At 45.4% G+C, this 12,789-nt stretch overlaps 1 protein-coding gene across 1 annotated transcript in view; it reads right to left on the reverse strand.

The window, feature by feature from the left end:
• The window catches only part of NRPB7 (DNA-directed RNA polymerase II), a 40,926-nt gene that overhangs the window by 946 nt on the left and 27,191 nt on the right, over nucleotides 1-12,789 (reverse strand). The window lies entirely within an intron of this gene.

The following is a 12,789-nucleotide window of genomic DNA, read 5'->3' on the forward strand; positions in this document are numbered from 1 at the left end:
GCAATCTGCTAAAGATCTATAAAAGAAACCTATTGGGCACTCAGTAGAAGCAGAAGATGCAAGGACACAGACAGGGCAAGAGCCTGAGGCAGAAAGGGCAGGCACCCTCAGGCTCCCTAGTGTTTTCTTAGCAGTTCAGCCCAGTGTTTTCAGCATCAGCAAATCAGCATTTTCAGCCATCAACCACCAGCATTTTCAGTTTCAGCCCTTAGCTTCGCAGATCCTCGCCACATCGGCCAAGCAAAACCCAGATCAGGCTAGCGTTTTCAGTTCCAGCCAGATCAGCCTAGCGTTTTGCAGATCCAGCCAAGACAGCCTGGCGTTTTGCATTTCATCATTAGTGCGACTCAGCGGTTGCAGATCCAAGCTGCAGTACCGCAGCAAATAGCAGATTCCTAACAGGAAGCCTAGCATTTGCCGTTGTCATCGACACCATCGTCGTCATCGACATCGTCATCGTCATCGCACTCCCTATCTTGACGACGACACCTTCGTCATCATCATCGCAGATCCCTATCTTGACGACGACACCTTCGTCGCCATCGTCGTTGATCCCAGACTTGACGATGACACCATCGTCGTCATCGTCATAGTCTCCATCGTCGTCGACATGTCATCATCAAGTCCACAGCATCTAGACCATTGTACCAGATTTGTGCAATCTATAGCATAGACCTCTCTTGCCATAGAGAGGGGGGCCCTTGGAGGAGGGTTGAGAACCATTTGGTGTCGTATCTTTCTTCTCTCTCTCTCTCTCTCTCTCTCAGCACTTTCATTCACAGTAGCATTCACTTTGTTTGTGATCATTGCACTTGTACTCTCTCTGCCCATAAGGTGTACTCAAATCCTATTGGATGGTTTGCAAGGAAGGCTCTCCCTTCCGTAAGTAAAAGGAACCCTTGAGCACATTTTGGAGCACTCATCCTGAGCACTATCAACATTCACTTCCGCTATACCTTACAACACAACTAGTTTGCAAAGTGGACCTGTCGAGTTGCCGCCACAAGGGTGGACTTCCAAGGAGCAATCCAAAAGAAGAACCACCGGAGATCATTGTCACCAAGTCGAAGCGTTTTTGACTGCTTCCCTTTCAGTTTGTCAATAAGAAGGCAGCAAAGCAACAGTTCCTTAAATTCAAGGAATGAGGGACACATGAAGCAACTTGGGTGAAGGAGGAGTTCTTCACCGACTACCAAGATTTGCTAGCCTCATACAAGGAGGCCATGCAGATCGATACCCGTACCTCACCGTAAGGAGGGGATGTCACGTGCACATGGCTCTATGTGCCTTGTGGACATGCTTCATCGACTTCCAGGGCCAGTTTTCCCCTTCTTCCTAGATGGGAGTGTCTAGAATCCTAGGAAAATTAGTACCGGCAATTTTGTGAGCTTGTTCACAAAACTTGCATATCTAGACGAGTCCATTAGATTAGGTTTTCTAGTTTTGGAACCCTCGTGCATAAATGGTTTGTATAGCCGTTTTGACAGATGTTATTACACTACGGTGGGCATTTGGCATGACGTGCATGTAGTTCTAGGTTAGAAGAATCCAACGAGCCATTCCCCACGTCGATCCGATTCCCGGGTGGGAGATATGCGCCAGTTTCTGTGACAGACTTGGGCACCCCAAGTCGAGAATCTGGCACGACACACAACAGAATCACTTAAAAATGCTTCACACTTTAATCACAGTTCAATTGAGTCGACACGCCCGGCGTAGTTCTGTGCCCAAAGAGATTGGCCCCAAAGACTGGCACTCCTTTCGGTATTCATTTTTATATTAATGCTTGAGCAAAGTTACAATGCCCACGTGTCCTCTCTGCTCGTAAACTCGTCGGCAAAACTGAACCAAAGAGTGGCCCTTGGGTCTTTTTAAAGGCCCTTGGCCATGGAAAAGCACTTACATGAAAATCTTCAAACTCAAAAGCAATTTGCCCCAAAAGCTGGCAGCGTGAAACGCGGAAATTTGTACGTTGTGCCTTGTCAACACTGTCAACGCAATTTGCGGAAATTCCGTACGGAATGCCAGGTCAGCCTGTAAACGTAATTTGCGGCCTTCGTACAGCTTGCCCGCTAGCCTACAAACCTTCCTTTTTTAAATTCCTAATGTCCCTAGGACGCCATTGGACGGGACCCTATAAGTTGGAACAAACTTATACTATTGGTCATGTCAGTTGGGCATGCCACGTCATAATTTTGTGACAGTTTTACCCGATCTGGAATCCCCTGGCTCAATTTTAATACATCAATTTATTGATTTATTTGATGGAAAACCTGGTGGACAGTTGCCCTACCTTTGCCTTTACAAGTTCTTAAGGATAATTTCTCACCTATAGAGGGGTCCAAGGAGCTAGCACTAGAGGATCATTGAGGAAGTGCTAAGTGAAGGGAGCAGAAGCAGCCAACGTTTTCAGACTTCGGCTTCTAATCGTGGCAGAAACCGGCGAGATACTGCACTTCGCGGCCATTCCATTGTGGTCCGGACTTCAGCAGCCCTTCAAGCCTTCCCTTGACCATTCCCTCGCCGGCATCGAGTGCTCCATTGCTGACCATCATCGGCATCGTCGAGATCTACGCTTTAAGCCTCTCATTCTTCTCACATCGGGAGAGCAAATCAGCCCCTTGGTGGCCATCCGCAATCCCACATCGAGAAGGATCCAAGGTGCATCAAATCAGCCCCAGAGGTGCCTCTTCGGAGGAGTTACCGCGGTGATTAGCGTAAAACACGAAGATCCATACACCTACTACCACCTCATCAGTTTCTTACGCTAAGAGATCTTGTGTGTGTGTGTGTGTGTGTGTATGTCCCGCTTTAATTTGTTATAGCCCCTATGCACTTGGGCCCCATCGGACGGGGTCCCATAAGTTGGTAAGAACCTCTGCTTCTTCTACTGCTTCTAGGGTTTAGGCCCCTCGATCGGGATCTCCACGTTGGCTCGCAAGTCTTTAGTGGCTTGACACGTCAGCAATTTGTAACAACGCTGCTAGCTAGCTATTAAGGATCGAAGAACATGAGGCACTGGTGGGGCATACAAAAGAGGTTGTGTGGAGATAGAGAGTGATGGTGCTGGGATGTCTATCGGTGGAGGCAGAAGGGGTGGAGAAAAGGGTGAGGATGGCAAAGATGGAAAATCGGTTTCCATAGCAAAGTGTGAGGCAACAACTATGGTGGTGGGTCTAGGTGCATGCTGGATGCCGGGAGGCGGAAGGGGTTGAAGAAAAGGGTAGGATGGCAAAGATGGAAAATCAGTTTCCATAGCAAAGTGTGAGGCAACAACTATGGTGGTGGGTCTAGGTTCCCGCTAGATGCTAGAGGGTATGTACTGAAGTGGTTGGTCCTAGAGATATGATTTGAATGTGATGTGAATGTTCATTGACTGTCACCTTTGTGCAAGTGCTGGATTTGTGTCGTCTAGTGCATTGGTACTTAGAGTAAGTGTACTAAACTAGTTTATGACTTCTGTCTGATTTAGCAGCTGTAATCGAGGGTGATTACAATTCTTTCAAGAGGAGGGTATGTCACAAAGTGATGACGTGGAACTACCCTAACAGATGGAAAACTGATTTTTATAAGTTGTACCAACTTATGGTACCTATCCACGGGGATCCCATGGGACAATAAAATTAAAGACCAGGTGGGCTGCTGACGTGGACAACTTTACGGACGCCCAAAAACTGCACTGACATGCTGAGCCGTACGGAAAACCCGCAAAATGTGTTGACAGTGTTGACGTGGCAACGTACAGATTTCCGTGTTTTCTGCTAGCAGCTTTTGGGCCTATAGCTTTTGAGTTGTGGGCTTTTCATATGTACTGAGAGGGCCTTCTGTCTCAATTTTGCTCACGAGCACCTAAGGAGAGAGGACCCTCGAGCCTTGTAACTTGCACTAATATAAAAATAAATACCAAAAGGGGCGCCAAACTTTGGGGCCAATACCTCTGCGCATAGAACTACGTTGGGCCGTGTCGACTCAAGTGAATTGTGATTAAGTTTGTAAAGTGTTTTTAAGTGATTCTCTCGTGTGTCGTGCCAGATTTCCGACTTGGGGTGTCCTAGTCTGTTACACTAATGCATCTGTAGCTGCCTCTACACAAATTTAAAGGCCACCCGCCTATGTGCGAGGGCAATGAAGCAGCTGTCACTGAGCAACGTCCAGGTGTAGACGAGAGAGAGAGAGAGAGAGAGAGAGAGAGAGAGAGAGAGAGAGAGAGAGAGAGAGAGAGAGAGAGAGTTTGTGACGATCTGTGAGTGTTTGTAGGATAGAATTTGTTCGTATGACTCCTCTTTCCAATTCTCTTGGGTCGTGTGCATGGTAAGCCGGCCCATTATAATTTGTAGTTGATGAGCGAGGTGCACTGACCAGGCCGACTAGGAAGTGTTGCATCTCCCACTAGGAACAAAGGAGAACAAAAACTCCAAGAGCAAAATGATCCTAACGTAGCATTTCCCTTTTACTGACATTAGAAGTTGCCATTGTAAATAGGTTTAATCCTTCTGACACTGGTGGAGAAGCATAAGTCCCCCTCCCAACACTTGAGGGGATAAAAGCGACAAGGAAAGGGCACATTACTATTAACAATGTGTAGAAAAGTGCTAACTTGACACCAATTAGGTGGCCATGGTGATGCCTACGCGTGGCTCTTGCCTGATGGTATGCGGCCCTTGCCCGACCATGTAACATGGCTAATATTTGGAAGGGATAAGCACCTCCCCCTGTGGGCCCTATGGTGTGTCGAAAAAAAAAAAAGTGCTAACTTGACACCAAAGGTTTGTAAGGTCTTTCTTTTTTGATGGGCACAAGCATCCTTGTGCACGAATTGCGTCTCTTTGAATCTTTAAAGATTATAATCTGCAAATTTTCTCTTTCGCAAATCACCTAACTCCAATTTTCAATCATGCAGCACGGTCATAGAGATTTTAGAAAAAGCTCCAAGATGAGAGGACGAGTCCTCGAGCTATGACAAGAGGTAAAAGGCAAGCTAGTACTCTACCTTTTGAATTTACACCACTTGCACAGTAAATAAGCAATCAAGGCGAACTAATTTCACATCCCATCACACAAATAGATGGGACACATTCAGCTAGGGTAGAGTTAGTGTTGACAAGTAGCTCTAGTCACTAGTGATATGATGTAGCCTATTCATTTGGTTGTAATAGTCACATGAACCATTATATGATGTATCCTTTTGGTCATCAATGATGTCATCCCTTAACAAGCCAAAACTCTATATAAAAATCTCCTTGTGGTAATTTCAATTATCCTAATGCTAGGTGTTTTTTAGAGTCCATTGTTCTCTCTAACAAACTTGGACACCCCAAGTCGACACAGTAGAGATTCACTTCCAACAGTTCGGTATTTCTATTTATATTAATCTGTGTGCAAAGTACAAGAGAGTCAGCGGGATCTCACACTCAAACTCTGCGTCCAGATGCTCTGAGTAATGAGGCCCAAGAGACCTATTTATTGTTACAAGGGTTGCCCCAAAAGCAGAACCCCAAAAGTTTAAACTCAAAAGCTTATTAAACTCAAAAGCAACTATTCCCAAAAGCTTTGCTCAAAATCTGCCAACCAAAAGTAGCCAACGCAAATTACAGGCGTCCGTACACTACCACATCAGTATGTCATCGGAAAAGGCGGAAATCCGTACGACCTGCCACGTCAGCCTGTCAGTGCGATTGCCCGAAATCTGTCACGTCATCAGCCCACCGCGTTTTACAGGTCTGTGCCAGCAGGGTGTGTGTGTCCGAGGGCCAACCACGTCACCAATTTGTGACATACCCCCTCTTGAAAGAATTGTAATCGCCCTCAATTATGATGAGCGCGCGGCGGTGTGTGCAAGTGAAAGAGCACGCAAGGAAGTGCAGTGTGTGTGCAGAGAGGGGAGGCGAAGGCCTGCAGAAGAGAAAGCGCTAGCAAAAGAAGGACACGTAATTTTCTTCAAAGGGGATAAGTGAGTGAGTTGTTTGAAAACACACTTACACTTACCCTTTATTATTTATATAAGGACCAATTTAATAAGTTAGTGGCCAAGTTCACAAAGGTTAGTAACCTTTAAAATGTACATTAAAGGGGGCATTTGGGCCTTTAACCCAACAACCTCCCACTTAAAGGCATAAATGGCGCCTTTAAGCTACGTGACTCCCACCATCTCTATGCATAGATGATGTTGTGCTTTGGGTAAGCACTTAGTGAGAGCATTGGCTGGATTTTGTGATGTATGGACCTTAACCAATGTAATAAGGCCATCCTCAAGCACTTCACGTATGAAGTGATACCGCACATCAATATGCTTTGTGCGTGCATGAAACATGGCGTTCTTTGCCAAACATATGGCACTCTGGCTATCACAACTAAGCATAGGTGCCTTGGCAGGCAAACCAAACTCACTGCATAGGCGTGCTAACCAAATAGCTTCTTTGGAAGCCTCAGTGGCTGAAATATATTCAGCCTTTGTCGTAGACAATGCAACAATCTTTTGCAATCTAGAACACCATGAAACAGCACCTCCCGCAAGAGTAAATACATAGCCACTTGTGGACTTCTGTGTATCCACATCACCAGCCATGTCAAAGTCACCAAATCCCTTCAACTCCATTGGTCCTTTACCATAGCAGAGGCATTTGTTTTTAGTCCCTTTCAAGTACCTCATAATGGACTTCACTGCATCCCAATGCAACCTGCCTGGATTAGCCATAAACCGGCTCACAACTCCCACTGCATGGGCTATGTCAGGCCTAGTAGCAACCATAGCATACATAAGTGAACCACAAGCTGAAGCATAAGGTACACTTTGCATGTCATTGGCTTCTTCCTTTGACTTGGGACAATCATCCTTGGAGATTTTGACATATGGCTGTAATGGCACACCAAGAGGCTTTGCTTCAGCCATGTTAAATCTGTCCAACGCCTTTTCAATGTACTTTTCTTGCGACAAATACAATAGGCGCTTGTCTCTTTGACGTGTAACACGCACTCCAAGTATATATTCAGCTGCCCCAAGGTCTTTCATTGAAAACGCAGATTTCAGCTGCCCTTTAAGAGCATCGACAGTGCTTCTTTTCTTTGCAGCTATCAACATATCGTCGACATAGAGCACAAGAATGATAGGGCTGCCATCCTCATCACGTTTGGTATACAAACAATGGTCTGCATGTGAAACCGGCCTATACTTTCAAAAAAAAAGGGCGGTAGACTTTACTTCAAACCTTGATTTAGCTTTCACCCATTATTAGTCGTCTACTTTACCTGTACTTTCAAGACACAACAAAGGGGAGAGGGATACAGGCTGCTAGATTGCACCTGTATGAGTAGACCGACACCAGATTGGCCCCTAACTTAGGCGCCCCTTTCGATATTTCTTTATTGTTTAAAAGAGGGAATAAACGTTGTGGTTCCCTACAAGCTGCCCCGCACAAACTTGGCTGAATTCCAACTGTTCCGGCCCGACTTCGGCAACATAACTGTACTAGGACCCTTCACAGTCAATATTCCCACGCATTGAATGACTTTCCCGACGCATACGGGCACTTTGCAAAACCCGGCGAGAATTTGAAGCACGCTGAATTCTCTGTTTTCAGCCCCGAAAATGCGCCACATAACCTATACAGCGGTCCCCTCGCATCCCCGAACCTCCTGGGGGTATTAGGGACCGTTTAGGGCCAAAACCCTAAACCTGCAAAAATACACAGCAGGCTGTAATTTACTGTTTCGGGCTCCGTTTCACGTGCCGGTCGCATCCGTAGCAAGTCCTTGAGCTCCCGCACCTGTAGGGCTACTTACCCTTTGAATCGGACGAGATTTCTGGCGTGAAAACCTCTCCGAATTCACCTGTACCTGCGGGGATTAGCCGCTAGCTAATCCAGTACATGTGCAAGAGGCTCAGCAATCGCGCATGAACCCACACAACTGTACATTGGTCAATTGAAAAGCCCGCTAGAGTGGCATAACATACTGCCATAGGGGAGAGAGAGGGCAGTGCGTAGTGTGGGGGGAGCAGGAGAGAGAGCCCACTTGCTATCCTATGCAATGAGAGTGAAGGAGAAGAGGAGAGTGGCGCAGAAGAAGCACACGCAGAGAAGAACGTGAGAGAGAGAGAGAGAACGCTCGTCAAAATCTGGGAGAAGTCACGATTTTTTTATTTGGGCTTGACTTTTGAGTATATGAGTAAGTGACTAGGGGGCCATTCACACTTGGGCCCCCTCACTTATAAGTCTTTTAACTTATAAGTTAATAAGTACAAGGCACTTAGGCCTTTATTCCCTAACAACCTCCCACCTAAAGGCAATGTACCTTGGGAGATCAAAGAATCAACTAACTATAATACATCAGTTGATCATGCACTTACTCCTCCAACACCCATCATCTGACGGCAATATGCAAACCGCTCTGCTGGAAGACTCTTGGTCAAAAGATCTGCAGGATTGTCATCTGTGTGCACCTTGACAAGTGTAATGCTCTTGTCATCAAGCACACTCCTGATAAAATGATACTTCACCTCTATGTGCTTTGTCTTGGCATGAAAAACAGGATTCCTTGCAAGCATAATAGCACTCTGACTATCACAGTGTAGCACAGGAACCGGTGACTTAATGCCAAGCTCTTCTACCAAACGCATGAGCCACAAAGCTTCTTTGCATGCCTCAGTGGCAGCCACATACTCAGCCTCAGTGGTAGACAAAGCAACACATTTTTGCAGTCTAGAAATCCAAGAAACTGCACCTCCTGTGAATGTAAACACATATCCAGAGGTAGACTTCCTGCAATCTGGATGTCCAGCAAAATCTGCATCTGTAAAGCCATGCACAGATGTCTCACTCTTCCCAAGACAAATGCACAAGTCTTTAGTGCCTTTCAAGTATCTCAAGATACACTTCACTGCTTCCCAATGCTTTTTGCCGGGATTGCTCATGTACTTGCTTACCACTCCCACCGCAAATGCAATGTCCGGACGTGTAGCAACCATAGCATACATCAAACTGCCAACGGCTGATGCATAAGGAATCTTGGCCATTTCAGCCCGCATATCATTTGTGTTTGGGCAGTCATGTGCAGTCAGTTTTACATATGGAGGCAGCGGAGTACCAAGTGCCTTTCCCCCATCCATATGAAAACGATGTAGCACCTTATTAACATAATCTCGTTGAGATAGATACAGACGCCTGTTGGTTCTATCTCGAGAGATACGCATGCCCAAAATATGATTAGCATCACCAAGATCCTTCATGTCAAAGCGATTCTTTAAGCTTTGCTGTAATGCATCCAACTCCGTGACATTTTTATCCGCAATAAGCATGTCATCAACATACAAAATCAGCAATAGAAGAGATCCATCACTTGCCGTTTTGATATACAAACAGTGATCAGAATTACTTCTTTTGTATCCTTGAGACCTCATGAATGTATCAAACTTGTGATACCATGCACGGGGAGATTGTTTCAAACCATACAAGCTCTTCAAGAGTCTACATACTTTCTTCTCTTGCCCCTTTGACACAAAACCTTCTGGCTGCATCATATAGATCATCTCAAGCAAATCGCCATGCAAAAACGTTGTTTTGACATCCATTTGCTTTAACTCCATATCTTCAGAAGCAACCAGGCCTAAAACAAGACGTAATGTGGCAAGCTTTACAACAGGAGAAAAAATCTCATCAAAATCCACACCATGCTTTTGCTTGTACCCTTTAGCAACCAAACGTGCCTTGTACTTAGAAGAAGCATCAGATGTGACCTTGGTCTTGTAAACCCATTTACATGGCAGAGCCTTATGCCCTTTAGGCAAATCAACCAAGTCCCATGTATGGTTTTTCTCCAAAGACTGCATTTCCGAAACCATTGCTTTGAACCATTTCTTACTGTCTTCCCGTTGCATAGTCTCTTTATAGCAAGACGGCTCACCACAATCAGTAAGCATGACATAGTCCAAAGACGGTTCATATCTATCGGGGGGCCTTGTCACCCGAGTAGACCTACGCACCCAATGATCCATAACAGGTGGATTTTCAGCCTGTAAACCATCAAAAACAGCAGGCTGTTCAGCCGGTTGCATCGCAACAACGGGCGGTCTAGGAGCATCAACCTGTTCCCCTACCTGTGGTGCATCAATGGCAACTTGTTGGGGCTGATTTTCAGCAGCTAATGGCTGATTTTCAGCACCATTTTCAGCATGTAAAGGCTGCTGAACATTGGGCCTTCTTGGCTGTCCATATGTAACATCTTCACGAAAAACAACCCGGCGCACTTCCTCGACCTTTGTGGGCTGTTTGTGCATGCAATTCTCATTGAAGATGACATCATTGCTGCGTATGATTTTCCGTAATGCGGGATCTCATAATCTATACCCCATTTCACCATCCTCACCATATCCTAGGAAAATGCATTTATGAGACTTTGGTTCTAGTTTGGTGCGCAGTTCACTCCGGATGTGAACATAGGCCTCACAACCAAACACTCTTAAATGTGCATATGAGGGTGGCTTGCCAGACCACACCTCCTCAGGCACCTTTCCACCCAAAGCCTTGCTAGGTGAGCGATTAATCAAGTGAATAGCTGTTTGCACAGCTTCTGCCCAAAAACCATGAGGTAATGCAGCATGTGACAGCATACTCCGAACTTTCTCTTGGATAGTCCGGTTCAACCTCTCTGCAACTCCATTCTGAGAGGGATTAAAAGGAGCCGTGAGCTCTCTTTTAATACCTTTAGTAGCACAAAAGTCAATAAATGCTTTTGATACATACTCCCCCCCATTGTCTGAGCGCAAAGACCTAAGCTTCTTGTCTGTTTGATTCTCAACAAACGCAAGAAACTTCTTGAAAGTATCCAAAACATCGCTTTTAGCACGTATTGGATACACCCACACCTTACGTGTAGCATCATCGATAAACGAGACAAAATACTTCTTTCCCCCTAAGGACAACTGTGGCATTTCACATACATCGGAATGCACTAAGTCTAACCTGTCAGACTTCAAAGAAAGAGACCTTTTGTGCGGTGTTTGACTGTGCTTACCATAAATACAGTGCTCACAATGAGAAAAATCAGCATACCTCAAACACGGCAAATAACCACAACGAGACAGAGTTTCCATTCCTCTTTTACTCATGTGTCCCAACCGGCCATGCCACAAAGAAACACTTGGCTGCTCGGTTACAGCGACAACATGGTCACGCACACTAGATACATGCAAAGGATACAAAGTGTCCGATTTACAACCCTTGGCTACAATCCGGGGCCCTTTACAAATTTTCCACTTGCTATCACCAAAAGTGGTGTGATAGCCTGCATCATCTAGCTGCCCTGTACTAATCAAACTCTTCTTGAGTTGTGGCACATGGCGCACTTTGTGCAAAACAAAAGTCATACCATCAGCAAAGGAAAACTGGACACTGCCAATACCTGCAATGTCACATGCATAGTTGTTTCCCAAATAAACAGTGCCTTGCACCTCACCTGAGTACTGTGTAAACCAATCCCTATGAGGTGTTACATGAAAGGAGGCACCTGAATCAAGAATCCAGTATGCATGTCCACATCAGAACCCATAGCAAGGGTATGTGCATCCACAGAAGAGGCATTGAGTACATCAGTGCTGCTGTCATTGTCACAACTACTAGCAACATTGATTTCCTCAATCAACACAGTGCTCTTCTTGGCATTTCCCTTGTCCTTTGCATCAGTTTCAACACCCTTGTTCTTCTCTTTCTTCCACTCATAGCATTCCCGTTTATAATGCCCTTTCTTTCCACAATGATGACACACAACATCTTTCCTACGAGATTTGCTGCGTGCCCTGTCCTTAGTGTCAGATTTCTCCCTCTGTTGAGACCTGCCTCTCAAGTGCAATGCATTAGAAGACCCACCTGTGGTGTTCTTCCTGTTCATCTCTTCCATCAAGAGAGAACTCTCTACGTCTGCATACTTAAGTGATGCACTTGAGTTACTAAGAGCTGTCCGGAATACATCCCAACTCTCGGGCAATGTGCATAGCAGAAAAGTAGCTTTGAACTCCTCATCAATCGTGAATTTCAGCTCTGTCAGTTGGCTGAAAATAGAATTGAATTCATTGAGGTGCACTGACATGTGCGTACCCTCCTTCATGCGGAGATCCATAAGCTTCTTAAGCCAATACACTTTACTGGCAGCACTCTGCTGTGCATACAACTCGTCTAAACGCTTCCACATGCCCCATGCTGTCTGCTCATTCTCTACATTGAAGAGTAAATTGTCAGACACCGAAAGCATGATCGTGGAGCGAGCCAACTCGTCCACTTCTTCCCATTCTTCAACCTCCATATCAACCGGTTTCACACCCTGTAACTTAATAGGTTTCGCCTGTTTCTTCTGCAACATCACATTATAACATTGCTTCTTCCATATACCAAAGTTATGGGCCCCTTCAAGCTTGCGAATGTGCAACAAATTGCCACTTTCACTGCTAGAAGCCATTCTGAGTGATTGCAAACACTGAAACCCTGTTTTGCCGACCTAAACACGCCCAAATGTGCGCAATCGGGCAAAAAACAGCTTGCTGTTACAGAAAAACAGCGAGCAAATTTCACGCGAAATCACCCCAAAACAGCGTACATTCACTGCCAAACCCTTACCAAAGGTTTCCACAAGGTGTATACATCATTTGCTTGCTGAAATTCCCTGTTTTAGGGCAAAAATCAGACCTGTAAACACCTGTTTTGCTGAATTTTCAGAACCTCGTTGGTGGAAACACCTGTAAGATTGACCTGTGAGATTTGCCCTAATGAAATTGCATCAAATTGACCCCGAAATTGGTCAATT

The sequence above is a fragment of the Adiantum capillus-veneris genome, chromosome 8 (assembly GCF_014529385.1).
Source record: "Adiantum capillus-veneris isolate H3 chromosome 8, ASM1452938v2, whole genome shotgun sequence".
NCBI lineage: Eukaryota > Viridiplantae > Streptophyta > Polypodiopsida > Polypodiales > Pteridaceae > Adiantum > Adiantum capillus-veneris.